The sequence below is a fragment of the Cryptomeria japonica genome, chromosome 6, assembly GCF_030272615.1.
Source record: "Cryptomeria japonica chromosome 6, Sugi_1.0, whole genome shotgun sequence".
Classification (NCBI taxonomy): domain Eukaryota; kingdom Viridiplantae; phylum Streptophyta; class Pinopsida; order Cupressales; family Cupressaceae; genus Cryptomeria; species Cryptomeria japonica.
Genome location: NC_081410.1, coordinates 467,948,584 through 467,968,067, shown reverse-complemented (window position 1 = coordinate 467,968,067; position 19,484 = coordinate 467,948,584). Strand labels below are relative to the sequence as shown.

Below are 19,484 nucleotides of genomic sequence, written 5' to 3'. Positions count from 1 at the left end.
GGGCGGACTTGAGCTTCTTCTTGCCATGTTTACCAGCCACTTGTCTTGGGCGGACTTCACGGATGTCCTGCCATTCTTCTCCACCATACTTATTCAAATTGTCATGTTCATCTTCCTTGGGCGGATTTCCTTCTTGCTTAGGGAATTTTCCTTGACACAACCAAATTTTGAAATTTTATTCCCCAGGGTATCAACACAACCAATTTTTTGAATTCTTTCCTCCCCAAGGTATCATCACTTAGCCAATTTGTTGAGTTTTTTCCTTAACCAAAGGTAGGAGTTTGATGAACCTTTTCCATGCGTTACTTGACTAAAGGTAGGAGTTTGCTAGTGCTTGGACAACTTTTCTTTCGCAAGAGGTGGACTTTGGAGAGTCTCCGCCGAGAGCGGACTTGGAGGCTCCTTGGACAGGGTGGACTTGGATGATGCTTTGCCAAGGCGGACTTGGCATGTGCTTGGACAATCTTCCAAGGCGGACTTTATGTGTCTCATGCCAAGGCGGACTTCACTCTTCCTTGGACAAGGCGAGGTTGGAAGAAGCTTGGACATGCTTCCACTTTGCTTTGCCATCTTCAATTTAACCTTGGCGAACTTTGTCTTCCATTAGCCATCCTTGGCTTGGGCGAAGTTTGAAGATGTCTGGACAAGTCTCTTTATGCCTTGGGCGAACTTTCATCTTCATGCCACCTTTTCTCCAAAACATCTTCATTCAAATTGTCATGTCCATCTCTAGCCTGCCATGTTCATACCTAGATCATCTGGAACAAATACCCTAATTAGGGTTTAACCTTGCTTTTTGCACTTAAAAACATGATTTTTCAAATCTGAAGACATGGGCACTAATCAAATGGCTAATCTTCTGGAACAAAACCCTAATTAGGGTTTCCATCTTCTTTTTACCCTTAGATACCAAATTTTTCAATTTTGAAAACATGGGTAGCAATAATATGGCTTGAGGGTCAAAACCTTAATTCCGAAAAAAAGTAGAAAAATCAAAACCCTGCTTTTTGTACTTAAGGCAAAAAAAATTGAATTCGACAACATGGGCAGTGATCAAATGACATGAGGAACAAAACCCAGGTTCTACTTTCAAAAAAATAAAAAAAGCAAAAAAGCAAAAAAAAGCAAAAATCCCTAAAAATAGAAAGTTGTCAAAAATGACTCAAGCAATTGCGATCCTCGTCCTTTAGACCTTCTAAGCACTTTGACATTGTTCAAACTTGATTTTGAGCATGATTTCTCTATTTGGCTCGAGACGACCTTAGAAACTCAAACTCAAAAATCTCTCAGAAAATAGACTAATGAAACTGCAAAGCTAGGACAAGACCCTAAAAAGCAAAAAAAACAGGGGGGTCCCCATCTGCGATGGGACGATGTGTGAAATAGGTCACAACAGGTCCCCTTTTGCAATGGGGTGACATGTGAAAACGTCACAACAAGTAGGAAGGTGAAGGAGATGGAGAAGAGTTTCTCAATTTATGACAAGACAATGTCAGCCATCATGCATGCATTAGCCAAATCCAGGCAATACTTGGCTTGTGGCAACTTAGTGGTGACAACGGATCATAGCAACTTGAAATTGTTCATAAATCCATATGATTTGAATGATAGACAGAAAAAATAGGTAAGTAAGATGCAAGTCTATGATTTTAACATTCAGTATGTTAAGGAAAAGATAATGTGGTAGCTGATGCACTCTCTAGGAAACCTTATTTCTGCTCTATAATTGATATTTTGCTAGAAGGAAGGTTTCTATTATTGTTGAATATGCCAAGAAAACATTTGCTATTGACATTTTGGATAGAAAGTTATGAAATGATAGGTACAAAGTGGTTGATGAGCTCATCAATTACAAGGACACGGTGTATCTTGTACTGAAATTGAAGGTGAAGGAGAGAATTTTGAGGGCATGGCATGACACACCACTTGCTGGTCATTTAAGATACAAAGAGACATATAAGCGATGGAACGTTTTTCACGGAAGGGGCTGAAAAGTGATGTGTTGAGGCATGCTAGGGAATGTTTTTGGTTTGTCAACAAAATAAAACAAAGCATGTATTTCTTGTTAGCTTGTCGCAGCCCCTACTCATTCCAAATAAAAAATGGGAGTATCTCCATGGATTTCATCACAAGAAACCCAAAGGTGCAAGGTAAAGATTGTATCTATGTGGTTGTCAATAGACTCACTAAATATGCTAGTTTTCATGCTACACCTTCAAATTATAGGGCTCCACAAGTGACTGATCTATTCCTTAGAAAGATTTATATAGTTCATGGACTGCCAAGGAACATTGTGAGTGAGGGACAGCAGAATTATCAACTTGTTTTTGTAAATGATGTTCAATTCTCAATTCAATATGCAAGTTATATTCTAGTGTATATTTTCTTGATCTATGTATTATCTATTTATATGATAAATCTGACTATCTTCTTTTGTATGGCAGGTGAGAGGAGCATTTATTGATTTCGATGTCCTTCTCACAAATGACAATTGATATGTATATGCAAGCTGGGTATGATCAAGCAATGCCTTGACCGGTCATGTCTTTTAGACATGACCGATCAAGACATTACTTGATCGTGCCCCTTGGCTTATCGCAGTAATTACAAATGGTGCATGTTTAACAACCGATACCAATTGGTGCGTATTTACCTTGCCACCCGATATCAATCGGTGCATACTTAACCCAATATCAATCGGTGCAAGCTTACATTGCCACCCGATACCAATCAATGTTTAGTTAATCCGATAATCATTATTGTTCACTGTTAAATATATTAACCGATATAAATCAGAATACATTGGTTAGCCTGATTTAATAATCAGTGAACACAAATAATATAACCGATATTAATTGGGATTCTATGCTATAGGATGATTATCGATAGTTAAGCATTTGATCGAACTAAGTAGATTGATCATATACAAATGAAGAGTGGTTATCAAATGAAGGATTAATAGCTTGAAGTTTTTCATCATAATTTATCGATAGGATAAATGATTGAATGAGAGACTTCATTTATCTCTCATTCAATCATTTATCTTACCGAAGTTATCATGCATTAACACTCCCTCTTAGCTAGGTAAGATAAATGAAAAACAATATATCAAGCATCACAATTCAAATGATGGTTAGTATTCTTTACACAATCTGACTCTCTAGAAAATCCTATCATCTGATCACATGATATGAAGTATCACCTAAACACGTGATACAAATGTCCATCACGTCAATCTTGTGATGACAGGATATCACCTAAACATGTGATATAAGTATTGCATAATTAAGGATAATCATATGAGAAAGATTAAATTCTCATCTTACCCAAGTTGTGGTATGTGCAACAACATCTTATACAAATGTTTTACCACAACATAATCATGGCACATCCATGACACACCAGAGATCCAACACGATAACTGGTCTGGACATCATAAGATCGTCACCTTATAATGTCTACATACAAGTGTTCATTATCTTGAGAGATCGAAACCTCTTTAGATGTGAACCTAGGGGATAAAATCCAAAAATGTCCTATCACGACAAAGAAGTTTACACATTAAACATCTTATTGATATGCAAATACAGATTACAAAGCAAATTACCTTTCTATCATACCTAAACCTTTTCTGAAGTGATCAACCTTCACTCTGGAAAGAGGTTTGGTCAGAATATCTGCAGTTTGATCTCCTGTACAAACATATTCTAATTGGATCACATTCCTGTCTACCATATCTCGCACATAGTGGTATGGAATCTCAATATGCTTGGATCTGTCATGGAACACTGGATTTACTGAGAGTTTTATGCAACTTTGATTGTTACAATGTATAACAATGGGTTTCATAGGCTCTCCAAACAACCCCACAAGCAACTTCCTAAGCCATACTGCTTCTCGGGCAGCCATAGAAGTTGCAACGTATTCAGCCTCGGTGGAGCTTTGAGCTAGAGAAGACTGCTTCCTGTTGATCCAAGATATCATAGTTGAACCTAGACTGAAGCAACACCCTGAAGTGCTTTTTCTGTCAGTCACACTTCCAGCCCAATCTAAATCTGTAAATCCATGTAGGTCTATATCAACTTTCCCATATTTGAGACCAAGGTTCAGGGTACCTTGTAGGTATCTCATAATGTGTTTTACTGCAACCAGGTGGATCTCCTTAGGTTCACACATAAACTGACTTAGAGCATTAACTACATAACAGATATCTGGCCTTGTATTTACCAGGTACATCAGGGACCCAATCATCTATCTATATTAAGTAGGGTCAGTGGGTGACTGTGTTGCTGCTTCTTTAAGTTTATGTAAATTGGTTTCCATAGGAGAGGTCATAGGCCTACAGTTTAGCATTCTGAATCTCTTCAAAATGTCCAAGGTATACTTTCCTTGGTTTAGTATAATGTTGTCAGAATTCTGCCATACTTCCAATCCTAGGAAGTAATGAAGGAGCCCCAAGTCCTTCATATCAAATTCTTTGGATAGATCTTTCTTGCATTGATCTATAAAGTGATCATTTCCTGTGATTAATAAGTCATCAACATATAAAATCAATATTAGCATATCGCCTTTATTTCTTTTGAAGTAGAGATTAGGATCTGCATCATTCTTACTGAAACCTAGTCTTGAGAGATAGGTGTCAATTCTTTCATACCAGGCCCTGGGAACCCGTTTAAGTCCATAGAGAGCTTTCTTGAGTCTACACACATGAGACTCTGCATCATGAATTTCAAGCCCTTCAAGTTGCTCTAGGTAGACTTCTTCTAAGATCTCACCATTTAGAAATGTTGTCTTAACATCCATCTAGTGTACCTTCCACCCCTTTGCTGCTGCAATGGCTAGCACAGCTCTTACTGATGTATACCTAGCAACAGGTGCAAATGTTTCTTCATAATCTATTCCTTCCCTTTGTGAAAACCCTCTAGCTACAAATTTGGCCTTGTGTTTCTCAATACTGCCATCTGCAGCATGTTTGATTTTGAAAAGCCATTTAGATGAAACAACGGATTTCTTAGTTGGCCTAGGAACAATCTCCCAAACATCATTCTTCATAATGGACTGATACTCTTCAGACATGGCATCCTTCCATACTTGATGTTCAAGTGCATCTGATACATTGTTTGGTTCGGCTTTAGAGAGATCACTCATAAGGGCAACATAGCTAGTGAATTTATTAGGCCTTTTGCTTTCCCTAAAGGTTCCTAAAGGACCAACAAACTTCTGAGCTTCTGCTACAGTCTTGGTGGCCCATAGTGGTCTTTTCTTGAGGTTTTCTCTAGGTGGACTTTGAGTTTCACCTATAGTTTCCTCAGGATTCTCCCTCTGAAGCTCAAGAGTAGGATCTTCATCTATGCTAGGGGTAGGAATATAGATTTCAGGCTCTAGTGAGCTTTGGGCTCTTTTGAAGGCTAAGTCTTCTTCAAAGATCACATCCCTACTTAGTTCAATATTCTTTTGACCAGGTATATAGATCCTGTAGGCTTTGGAGGTTTCACTATATTCTACAAGGATTCCCCTTTTTCCAGAAGGCTCTAATTTTAATCTTTTCTCCCTAGGTATATGAATATAGACAAGGCATCCGAATATCCTAAGGTGGCTGATATCTGGTTTTGATTTAGCAAAGACTTCCTCAAGGGTCTTATCTTCAAGATGGGAGTGAGGACATCTATTTTGAATATATATAGCAGTGCTAGTTGCTTCTGCCCAAAGATTGACATTTAGACTCTGATCAAGAATCATAGCTTTGGCAGCTTCAATGATTGTCCTATTTTTCCTCTCAGCTACCCCATTTTGTTGAGGATTATAAGGTATTGTTAACTCCCTCTTAATCCCTGAATTTTTACAAAAATCTTTAAATAATTCTGATGTGTATTCCCCCCCACTATCAGTTCTTAGGGTTTTAATTTTATTTCCTGAGTAGTTCTCTGTTAGTGATTTGAATTCTTTAAACCTATTGAGGATCTCTTTTGATTCTTTACATTTCAAAAAGTAGATCCAAGTTTTCCTAGAGTAGTCATCAACAAATATTACATAATACAAAAATCCCCCTAAAGAAGGTACGGACATGGGTCCACATACATTAGAATGAACTAACTCTAAAATTTTACTTGTTTTCCTAGTACTATTTTGAAAAGCACCCTTAGTATTTTTACCTAGGGAAATCCCCCTAAAGAAGGTACGAACATGGGTCCACATACATCAGAATGAACTAACTCTAAAATTTTACTTGTTTTCCTAGTACTATTTTGAAAAGCACCCTTAATATTTTTACCTAGGGCACATCCTTTGCATGCCCCTGAATGATATTGCTTTAACTTAGGTAGGCCTGTGACAAGGTCTCCCATTGATGATAAAGCTCTAAAATTCAAGTGGCCTAGTCTTCTATGCCATACTTCATTAGCATCTATAGTTTCATGGATTAGGACTAAATTGGGCTCTGTGCATAGCTCATATAAGTAGCCTTGTCTTTGACCAATAGTTTTAGCTTTTTTGATGGATGAATTCTTTGGCCAAGCCAATACTCTGTTGTCCATGAAGGTCACTCTGTATCCATTGTCCTCCAGTGCTGATATTGAGACTAGGTTTCTCTTGATGCCTGGGACATATAGTACTCCTCTAAGTTGTAATGATACACCTGATTTTAGTTTGATGGTGCAGGTTCCAACTCCTCTAATTGGATGTGTGGAGTCATCTCCAATAGTTACTTCCTCATCATTCTCCTCTTTCATGGAGTCTAGCACTTTTCTGAATCCTATAATGTGTCTGGATGAGCCACTGTCGATCACCCAGGAGTTAACTTTGTTTGATGCTTGGTTTGTAAGTGCTGAATAGAGTACATACTTCTCGGGGTCTTCTTCCCTTTTAGATTTTCCAACTTTGGCAAATGTGGCTTGTTGTTTGGCTCTTTCTGGACATTTGGCAACATAGTGCCCAAATTTGTCAAATCTGTAACATTGAATCTGTGAAAGGTCCTTCTTGAAGGTGTTCTTGCCGTGACGACCTTTTCTCTTTCTAAATTGTTTCTGCTTGCTTTTCTTGTTTGAGTTTGTATTTAGAACTTGGATATCTTCATCTATATTCTTTTGCTTGATCTCTTTCTTATTTTGCCTTTATTCCTCTTGGAGACAATCAGCCTTTAGCCTATCGAATTTTGGAAATTCATCCCTCGCACTGATGCCTTGGACGAATGTTTCCCATATGCTAGGCAACCCATCTAGAGCAATGAGTGTTAATTCTTTGCTTTGGATCTCATATCCAAGAGTTGCCAGTTCATCCCTTAGGGCTGATATTCGCATGAAATAGGCATTGACCGATTCTCCTTTGATCATGGCTATGTGATTTATTTCTCTTTTTAAAGCCAAGGTTCTACTAGCATTAGATATCTCAAATGCATCTTCAAGTGCTTTGAACATGTTGTAGGTTGTTTCATGTTTCCTTATGATGGGCATAATATTATTTCTCACCCCATCAACTATGATTTTGATGGCCTTTTCATTTCCCTCTCTCCAAGTTGTTTTGTCAAGTTCAGTCTCAGGTTCTGCAGTTTCAGTTTTTACAAATGATTTGACTTTATTTTCTTTTAGAATCATCTGAATTCTGAACTTCCATGCTGAGAAGTCATCACCTCCTCCGAGTCTATCTTCAAATCTGATAGCGATAGCCATTAGAAGAATTGTGATGTTGAATATATGCTTGTTTTGAATTTTCCACAAAATTGAACAGCCTCAGGTTCGATTTAACTATAGCTCTGATACCATGTAAATGATGTTCAATTCTCAATTCAATATGCAAGTTATATTCTAGTGTATATTTTCTTGATCTATGTATTATCTATTTATATGATAAATCTATCTTCTTTTGTATGGCAGGTGAGAGGAGCATTTATTGATTTCGATGTGCTTCTCATAAATGCCAATTGATATGTATATGCAAGCTGGGTACAATCAAGCAATGCCTTGACCGATCAAGACATTACTTGATCGTGCCCCTTGGCTTATCGCAGTAATTACAAACGGTGCATGTTTAACACCCAATACCAATCGGTGCGTATTTACCTTGCCACCCGATATCAATCGGTGCAAGCTTACATTGCCACCCGATACCAATCGGTGTTTAGTTAATCCGATAATCATTATTGTTCACTGTTAAATATATTAACCAATATAAATCGGAATACATTGGTTAGCCCGATTTAATAATTGGTGAACACAAATAATATAACCGATATTAATTGGGATTCTATGCTATAGGATGATTATCGATAGTTAAGCATTTGATCGAACTAAGTAGATTGATCATATACAAATGAAGAGTGGTTATCAAATGAAGGATTAATAAATTTAAGTTTTTCATCATAATTTATCGATAGGATAAATGATTGAATGAGAGACTTCATTTATCTCTCATCCAATCATTTATCTTACCGAAGCTATCATGCATTAACAATTTTGGCAAAAACTATTCCGTTTGCAGGCACTGAATTGACTCCATGCACTAGCTATCACCCCCAAATGGGCATAAAAACAGAAGTTGTGAATAAGTTGCTTGAAGGATATCTCAAAAATTATGTTACTAGACAGCAAACAACATGGGTTAATTGGCTTTATCTTGAAGAGTATTGTTACAATTCCACCCATCATATGTTGATAGGTATGTCTCTTGTCAAAACATTATATCATTATGAGGCATTGTCATTTGTGGATTTGATTCTTTCAAATAATAGAGTTTTTGAGGTCAAGGATATGCTACAGCAAAGCATGGATATTTGAGAATACACTCAAAGAGAACTTGCAACAGGCCCAAAACCAACAAAAGATGTATGCTAATTTCTATCGGGTAGAGAGATCTTTTGAAGTTGGAGATTCGGTGTTCCTAAGGTTGCAAATGTATAAACAATCTACAGTCGAGAGAAGTGGTGGGGAGAAGCTTAAACCCACATTTTATAGGCCTTATAAGATCACACAAAGGGTTGGAGAGGTGGCTTATGAGCTAGAATTACAAACAAATAGCAAGATTCATAATGTTTCATGTACCTGTTGATGTGTGTTTTATGCACATAACATTTCAGAATAAAATACCAAGGTAATTTACCCTCTCTTGAACAAAATCACCTCAGATGCTAAGAATGAGATTAACTAAAATGATTCCAAGGTTTCTACATGTCAGACCTTGACGAGTGGGTAACTCAATGGTCGATGTGAATTGTTGTGTTCACTTGGGGACTTACACAAATGTTTGGATTATCTTCTTCAATCATAAAGATGCGGAATAGGTGTATTAACAACTTAAGATTTATCAATATGGCTCTGGATTTAATTTCTTACTAAAAAAATGGGCAAAAGGAATAGGGTTCAGGAAATCTATTATAAGCCTAGGAATGTAGGAAATGATGTATAAATCTAGTGGAATCAAACTAGGCAACGTCTCACAAAAAGGGATTAACACAAGCTTAGTGCAATCATCTAAGGTATACTTAAAGATTTTCAGGCTATCACCATCAAACATTGACACCATTCAAGTTGATGCTTGTCAAGGGACACGTAATAGTTGAAGTTCAGCTTACTCAAATTTCTAGTTGACCTCACAAGGCGCACTTACCAGCAGCAAGAGTCTAGTGGTATGGATTAAGGATTCCACACAAATATATTCAACAAATCTTTCACTCAATCTAACATACATGAAAATAAATTCTAAGCAAACACAACACTTGAAAAGCAAAATCACCAACAATTGAACAATGATTATGATTCAAATAGCTGCAGCATATACCAACAATTCTACAAAAACTCTCTCTTACAAATGAGAGACAAGGAGGCATATATAGAGTCTCTTACAAAATGGATGGGCAAGATTGATCCAAGATCAACGACCAAGATCATGCCAACAAAACTCTAGAATTGCCCTAATTAGAGTTTACATAAAAAATGGTGCCACTTACATATGACCCAATAAAAAGATACCTAGTCATCAAATAGGGAATCTTCTAAAAGGTTCCTCCCTGCATCTCTCTCTCTCCTAGCATACTCCAAGAATCTAGCCAATACTGAATCTAACTCCTCCATGGAAATGCTAGGCAAGGTATCCTGTTGTAAATTAATCACGTCCAGTGAATCCAAGCAAGCATCCAAAGTGTTCTCCCAATCTGGCATGAGCTTCTACGAACTATGAACATGAATCAACAAAGAGACCAAGTCGTCTATCTAACTCTACTTCAAAGAGTCCAACTGGCAAAAATACATAAATTTCATCTTATCTCTTAATTCGGCTAAGTGTAAACCACTAGCATCACTAACATCAACACCCAACAATTCCTCAATCGAGGCAAGCATCTTCATCTAAATGTCCTGAATCAATCCCTTCATCTCCATACAACTCAACTGGGTGTTCTCATAGCTTGATTTCTTCAAGGCTAATGAACAATACCAACCAAGTAAATCGTATCTGTCTCCACTGTGCACAACGTTTTCACTAACCAAAGTGATATTAAGAATCCTCTTCAAAGCCTGGAGGCGTGGAATAGTCTTCTCTTGGATAGGCCGGAATTCTTCCCAAACTCCCTCCAACTACTGAATTCTAAATACGAGCACTGTTGTCCTATCATATGCATGGACAAACTGAGTAAGGAAATCATCTACCTGCTTTCTTGTACTCTCAATCCACTTTTCCACCTCCGAGAGTGTATCTCTTGCTGCCTCATAGTGTGAATGCATTCCATAGTCAACTGTAATAGGGGAAATAAGGGTGGGATTTTCATGCCTTATACCTGCAATATACTCTCTAAGTCTGATATTCTCTTCTTTGTATCTTTTCTTTCTCCGCAATCTCTCTGTCTAACCTTGCATCGATTGCCTTGAGTTTTTCACCAACCTCCTGAAATTCTTGCTCTCTGGATGACCGACCAAGGGCAACTGAAGTGATTTGGAAATCCATAGGATAAGCAATGCCCGCTGTCACACCTGCAATAGGAACAACAATCTGCGCAATCCGCATTCCTATCATCTCTAGCTATGTGCGACAAAATCTCCGCTCTCTTGGGTTCCTTCTCCTTAGCACTCCTAGCTAGGTAGTCATCAATGTCATCAATAGGCTGTACCTCTATCATTTTCTTACTTTTCTCCATACTTCTCATCAGCCAATTAGGAATAGCGGCCATCTCCATACCATCATCAAGACACATTTCTCGATCAAGCCCTCTCAATGTCGAGATAACATCATCATAATCATTAGGATTATTCCTGGTCCAATTGTATACCTCATTTCCCAAACTAACTTCCAAAAGGACAGTAGGCGATCCCGACTAATCATCATTCTCATTTGGGGGTGCAGATGTCGTTGTGGCATATAACTCCTGAATATTCCCTGGTAGTATCACCACGTTGGAACACTGTTGGTTTTCCTTGTTCTGTTCTCTTACTTCAATCACTTTAATTGATGAGACACTGAGAGGTTGTGAAGGAATGATAGTTTTTTGTTTCTTCTTCACCTTCTCAATCTTCTTCCCTCTGGCCTTGACTTCTCCTGGAGTGTTCTTCCTTCTCTTGGGAGTTTGACTCTCTTCGTCTACATAAATCCTAACATCATTGATAGTCCTTCAATCATCCTCGGAAGTAGACTCTTCCGGCTTCATCCTTTCATAGGTGAAGAGAACACCCATATCAACTCACTTATTCATTTGTATATCTACCCATGCACGGGAGAAACTCAAGACCTCTCTCATCAATACATTCAAGTCAATCTCCTCTGACTCTGACCAATTAGGCAATAAGATTGCCTTCTTCATTCCATTCTCATACTGTGGATGCATATGATCTTTGTCATCTAACACTTGATCAGGAATGAGGAAAAGTCCACACTTCCTCATGAAATCCATTAACATTCTGGACCACATTCTTCTCTTCACTGCTTGCTTGTCCATCAGGTTGGCCCAGTAATCTTCTATGTCTACTCTGTGGATGAACTTCTCTCCCCTGATCCTTCCTACTTTCTTATCTGGATCAAATCTTTCTCTTTTCTTATATGTAGCAAATTGATAGAATGCAAGCTCCTCACTCGCAGTGTTGGTGACTATGGCAGACTGGCAAACCTCTGATGTCTTCCCAACTAAAATAGAGAATGTCATGCCTGTCCTATGCTTCTCTCTTTGAAAGGCATCAAACTCTAGAAGTTGTCTCACCACTTCCAACAAGACCATTCTGTTGGTTGGATACCTAGGAAGTCTGTAAGGTTCAGATTGAAACCCATGAATCCTAAGGTACGTGAAAGTGGGAAACTGAATATACCACGATCCATATTTCTCTATTAGCTTTGTTGCCTCCTTGGACAATCTTCTGTGGATTCTGCCTTGCAGCATCCGCGTGATGTACATAGTGAATGCATCATTCAATCTTCAATTCTATACATGCTCAGCTGGGGGTAGCATTCATGACTCCTGAATTGTCCTTGCCCATTCCCGACTTCACCTTTGCATATCAACTCTTTGTTTATCATATTCTTGTAGGCACCCATCTTCTTCGTGTATCTTTCTATATATTCATCCTTGGTCACATCCTTCATATCTGTTCCGCGTGGAATTCCGAACACCTCAGCAATAGCATCCTCAACAAGGTAGGCAAAAACAACGCCCTTAGGAGTTTTGATCATTCCCGTGAGCGGATCATAACATCGTGCACACTCTAGGATAAGCTCACTGCACTGTATGGACTGTGGAAATCCAGCGGCATGAAAAATACCACTCTTCATAATGTTCGCATATGCTGGGGAAGGAACCTGATTTCTGACTCTGAACATCCGTTGTCGCATCTGGTCCAAGTCTAGGAAATGCATGTTTGTATCTGTGATCTCCTTCCATCTGGATGAAATCTTGAGCTCTGGATAGAATCCAGTCTCCAACATCTTCAGTAGTTCTTTCCTTTCCTTAAATCCGGACTTCGACATCGTACCTGTACAAAGCTTGAAGTTAGACTTAGGAAAATAAATAATGTTCTTGATAAAATTCCTGACTTTTTAAAGATTTTAGCTATAATTAGAGCATGAAGTCAGGAAAATAGTCCATAATTGTAATGTCCCCTACTAGTTTAGGTCTGTTTTAACCATAATTAATCCTTCACAACACTCTTCAACTGCATTGATTAGGAGACAAAGCTTCATAACATGAATCCGATCATAATCTTATATCGAATTGATAACTTAATCCGATTGATAACCTCAATTTTATATATATATATATTATTCTCATATAGTATTATATTATATATTATAGTAATTATAATCATTATATTATCCTTTATAATTATAAATATATATATATATATATATATATATATATATTTTATTACTAAATTCTACATAAGAACATTATCATGCCTCTTATATTAAGCATTCATACTGAGTACACTCCTATGCATACCACCAAGAGCAAGGGTGTTACCACCTGTAACTTAATATCGGTTATGACCTGTTCTGATTCGTGGAAGTCACCAATAGAATGACCACGTCAAATTAGAGATTATATTATTATGAAGTTAGTATAGTGAAATAGATATTATCTAGAGGGTGCTATGATGCTGGATCCTTATTTAATATTCACAAGACTTGTCCAATGGATGATTGGTATAGGCCGATTCGATGGGCTTTGTTGATGAGATGAAGCGATGCTTTTGAAAGTGTTTCCTACTTCTATTCACATCCTACGAAATGTACAACCTGATTGATGCCAAAGGCAATTACTCCATCAAGCAGATCCCACTATGAATACACATATTAGAACTCTGATAAATCTCCATATATTATTAGACACACTAGATTATCCAAATACCATTACTTATTATGCAAAATGCAAATCTATTAATGTTATTTACTGTATTGATTAGATTCACAGATTATTATCGTATATCCTCTATACATCTATTGGCAGTAATATCCATTAATTTATCCGCCTATGATTATAGTCTAACAGTTTACCGTATCATTCGATACTGAGTCTATACATTATATTTATTATATTTTTATATTACCAAATGCTAGCCATAGGCTTATCGTAAAGGAACTTACCTGGCACGGTTCCTTCTTAAATATTTAATCATCGTCTGGAAGCTTTTCTCCCGTAAATTCCTTCTTCCCTTTGACTGCCAGATCTTCTGTTGCTTTGCAGAGAGTGCAGACATGGCCTTAGGAAGCCTGACAGATCAGCAACGTAACTATTCGTTTGGCCTTTTCTTTTTCCTATCCGCTTCTGACTTATTCCTGAATGCTTTTTCCTTCTTGAATATGGTCTTGATCGCCATGCATTCGATAGTTATGGTTTTGATAGAAATTCTGAAACTTTGCTCCCAAAAGGGACGTCGGATAAGAATATCAATCTGATATATCTTTGGTTATGCAACAATAGGATCTCCTCAATGCAATATAACTGTAATCTTATAATTCTGTGTTGAATAAATAAAGATTTGATCATATATTTGAAGACAATAAGATCTTTTCTTTTTGTTCGCTCATTCTGTATATGTGCTTTATAATCCTAGGTTCATTTGACGTAAAGTCCTGATTAATAGACTCCATGTGCGTGTGTATCTTAGCCTTGCATATGGCAGAACATATACCATCTCCGCTTTATAGTTCAAAGACTCCAATGAGAACTACCTGCTCTCCGCTCCCCCTTCCTCCCTTGTTAGAAATGCCTTATTATACACTTATATTTGAAACGATAAGTCACAATGTAGAGGCGCAACTCATGTCTTCATAATTACTTTCTAATCACACCATTCCATGATAATTAATCTTTAAATTGTAATCAATATTAACACTATTTAGTTTGCGTAATTTGTAATAATAAATGAAAAGGTAATAAATAATGCAATACTTAAATATAACCTTAGTGTGGTTAAGGAGAGCGTTTAGTTTGTAGTCATAAATTGTTTATTTTGTAGATAGGTTTCTATCAATGATATGGTATTAATACGATATTAGTCCAAATAATAAATATAATGTATTTTGACAATATTTGTTATATTTTATATTTATTTTATATGGTAAGTGTAATATTATATCATATTTTCAATATATCTATTTTATGTATTTAATGGTAAAAACTCCTTTTAATAGTTAATATAATATTAGTAATTGAAATATGGACGTTATATTAAAGTAAAATAATAATCATCATAAATAATAAATATTAATAATTGTATATTAAAGGAAAATCGTGAAGTCTCATAAATGAGACAATTTTTCAATATTATTAAATGTTAATTATCGTCTTTATTTAATCCTATGCCCAAAGAGGGGTTATGACAATAATCTTTGTAGATTTTGACAATTAGATTCAAAGTGTGACAACCCTAGGGCATGGAAACCCTCTATAAAATTCATTAATACCTCCTTATGCTTAGAAATTATGCAAACTAAAATGAAAAGGAGTATACCGGATCAACGATGACTAAGGAAAGGTGTGAAAGGTTGTGTTTTCACACAAGGTATGTCTAAAGGCACCTTTCGCAGTCAACAATGGAGGTCAACAAATCCGAAGACAACCTGCAACTAATAAATTAAATTCAAAAAACATGTTGCAATCCTTCAAAAATATGCACAAACTTGATAAAAATCAATCTTGATGATGAAAATAACTAATTTTGGAAACATAGTTATGGCTGGTAAAAGATAAATTTCTGAGGACAAGCAGCCATTAACACAGTTGCAAACCTTGAGACAGCCTTCTAATGGTCTGAAAATGATTCCAAAATGCCTCCAAAATGTCTCCAAATGTAAATCGCTAAAGTTGCAGCTGGCTGGGCAATACAAGTTAAGTCTGAAAATTGAATGTACAGCCAACAATGGAGGTCTAAATCTGAAGCAAACTCAGATCTGAAGGAAATGACAGCAAGTAGGGAGGCAAAGGCGGCATCAAATATGCATGGAATCCACAAAAGTAAGCTCCCAGCACTTACAAAATAAAAATCGAACTTTCCCAGCTATAGCACCATTTCTGAAAATTCTGAAAATGTCTTCAATTTAGCTCGAATCTGCAACAATGGAGGTTTGGAACAGCAAGCAATAATGGTAGACAAAATCGCCAAAGCCTCAAACACCAAAAATCGCTAATTTCCACCAAAAATCGCCAAACTTGGGAAAAATCGAAAAATCTGGAAATGAACTTTAATGGCAGCAATAAAAAAGGATTGCCAAGCTGAAAAAAATGGAGGAAAGAAATCCTCAATCCAACACTTCACTTCAACACTTCGCCAAAATTCGCCAATAAGAGAGAAAAATCGCCTTTCATGGAGACACCTGGCAGATTTAATAATAAAATATTGCTGGAGACTCCTCTCTTATACTTGCTTTTACCTCTCACTTTCACCACACAAGCAATGTGGGATAAAACACTTGCTTATATACTTGTTTGGTAAAAACCAACTTGCTTCTAGAAGGGTAAAAACATTAAATGCTTATTGTAAGCTATTTAATTTTGTTTTTAAAATTTTAAATAATCATTAATCATCATTTAAAAACAATTAAAAAATGGGGCTCACTTATTAAATATTTCAATTTTAAGTCAAAATTGAGCTTCCAGGGGAAAATCGATATGGGTGCGGATTAAAAAATACTATTAAAAATCATTTAAAACATCAAAAATTCCCCACAAGGGAAAATCGATCTTAGCTTGGATAAAAATCCATGCAAAATTTCATCAAAATGCATACAAAACAAGCCAGGAGAAAATTGATGGGGGTATGGACAAGGAATCCACACTGCAAATTCACTTCATTTGCAAAAAACACTCCTTGGTGGAAATTCGACATCAGTTTGGATGAAAATCCGAACTTAAAACTCATCAAATTGCTCTCAGTGGAAAATCGACTTGGGTATGGACTGAGAGTCTGCACAAAAAATCCGCATTAACTTGTCACAAAACAGCCTGGTGGAAAATCGACCCAGGCATGGAATCATCCTTAACATTGTCCGCACTAGTCCGCACTCCCGGTGGAAAATCAATGGCAGTTTGGAAAAATCCTGACACTTAGCCAAATTTTAGCACTTCCAGGGGAAAAACGACCCAGGCATGGATAAGCAGTGGTGGAAAATCATAGCCAGTATGGATTTCAAAGGAAACCCATGTGTAGTGTGGATTTTGAGTGGGGGAAAAGGGTGGGTAGTCTGGAATATGAGGGGAAAAGCACCTCTAGCATGGAATTTGACCTTCTAACCCTTGGAATATGGATTTCCCTTGGGGATTTGGCATTTTAACCACTCATAATCGCTTAGAAACTTCAAAATTAGACTAGACATAGGCAAATTTTCCAAAACATTGAGCGAAACGCTAGGAAACTATCGAGATAAAGTGCGAAATCAAATTAAATAATACCTTAGGAGTGAGAAAACAACTCTAAAAGGTTTAGGAATACCTTGGCACTTTAAAATCACCGATGCGCGTGTTGAAAAACACGTTAACGCTCAAGAAGGTCAACACTTAGACAAAATTAGGATCATTTAAATATCAACGTTTGCAACTTGATCCTATAACCTCAAAAAAACCCTAAACGACACTAGGCATGATCAAAACTCCGAGACTCGAGCACGGGAAACACAAAATTGCCCGCTAAGAAGCCAAAACCCTAACCTAACAACGCAGAAAGCAGGAAAAGAGGGGGGTCCCATTAGCAATGGGGCGATGTGTGAAAAGGTCACAACAGTATCCAATCCCAAGAAGGTGTTAGGGAAATATATCGCCTGTGTCCAAAACTGCCTCCATTTGATGATGAAGGAAAACTAATCTTGAAACCCAAAGCAATCATAGATATGGGGGAGAGAAAGCTCCAAAAAAAGGTCATCCAAGAATATTTAGTGAAATGGAAGAATCTACCTCTTAAAGATGATACCTGAGGAGTTGGGTTTTTTATCATCTGAATTTGAGATTGCTTGAGGACAAGCAATATTTCGGGAAGGAAGATTGTCATGTCCCCTATACCCTAACGCTGTAATATCCTCAATATTTATTTTAATAAAAGTGTTTTGAAACACTTTTAAAATAATAATAATTATATAATAAGCATAATAATACTAATATTAATTATTCTAATAATAATATAATATTTTTTTTGCTGGAGGCTGACCTCAAATTTAGATTTTGGGCACCAACTATTTTTCCTTGTTGGAGGCCAACCTTCTCTTTCCATGGTGATCATGTATAAACCAAAAGGATAGAAAAATCAAATAATCATCACGGAAGAATTTTTGGCATCTTTATTTCCTTTGTTTGCATTTACTAGATTTGGGACATAAACCTCAATTCCAGACCTTAAGTGGTATGAAAACCTCACTTACTTGTGTAAGCATTCTACATATTGGAAATATGCATTATCCTAAAATCAAGTTCATCATTCAGGTTGATCAATTTTGGTTTGTGACTAAGGAAGTTGAGATCCAAAGGAATAACATTCAGACTCATTTCATTGGTGTAAAGATCAGCCCAGCAACACTTGCACTAGGAAGAGTGCATCCTTTGTGGAAGCACTGAGATCATACCCAGGTCAGCATTGAGCACCAATCTGGATTAAGGCAAATAGAGAAGGTTGCAAGGGGAGGTATCTTTGACACAGGAGGATCAAAGGGATGGGCCAATCCAAGTTATTACAGCAGATATCAGATCTAGAAATCACACGACACTAGTAGCAGCTATAAGAGGCGAATTCAAGTTCAATTCAATCCAGTTGAGCACCCAATTCTGTGAACAACATCCAAAAAGAGGTGCAGACACATGCAGCCAAAAATGGCCTTCAGACACCACACACGAGGCAGAAGAGTTAGATTTGATCAACTAGTGCGAGTATGCCTAGGATGCCCTTCTTTCGGTTTACAGTTCAAACAATATGGAAGAGTTGATGAAGCTTGCAGTGAAATTGTCAATGCAAGAGAAGGAAGCATTAGGATCCAAGTGTTGATTGAAGAAAGCAGAAGTTTTGCTCATCATTAACTCAACAAGTAACAAATAATTTTCAAGCTACCAACAAATGTTACAAGAGTTTTCATTAAAAAAGTTTGAATGACATTTGAAAAGCACAAAGTACCACCAACACCAACTTCTCTAAATTCATCAAATTCTTCAATTTCACACTCTTTAGATGCAGAGGAGTTTTCAAAATGGCTAATTTCGGCTAAATCTATTTTTGGTCGTGTCCTAATTTTGGCAAGACAAGAAAGCATATTTATAGGCTATTTTTATTTAGTCAACATTTAGAATATTTTTTGTTAGTAAAGTACTTTATCTCTTACTTTTCAATAGCTTTTAGTGTTTTACAAAAATTCATTTCTGGGATAAATTAATTCTTACCCTAAATGCCAAAAAATGGGTATTTTTGTATCAGATAATAAGTGCTTTGGGCACAAGCAATTCTTAATTGTTGTTGAAGATATGCTTATGCTGCAGAAATTGTCATTCTAGTGTTGAATCTCAATTTTGTGTGATATTAGTATGTTTAAATTTTGGTGGTTGA

At 36.9% G+C, this 19,484-nt stretch overlaps 1 protein-coding gene across 1 annotated transcript in view; it reads right to left on the bottom strand.

The window, feature by feature from the left end:
* LOC131051011 (solanesyl-diphosphate synthase 2, chloroplastic) overlaps positions 1–19,484 on the bottom strand; it is a 139,934-nt gene that overhangs the window by 27,401 nt on the left and 93,049 nt on the right. The window lies entirely within an intron of this gene.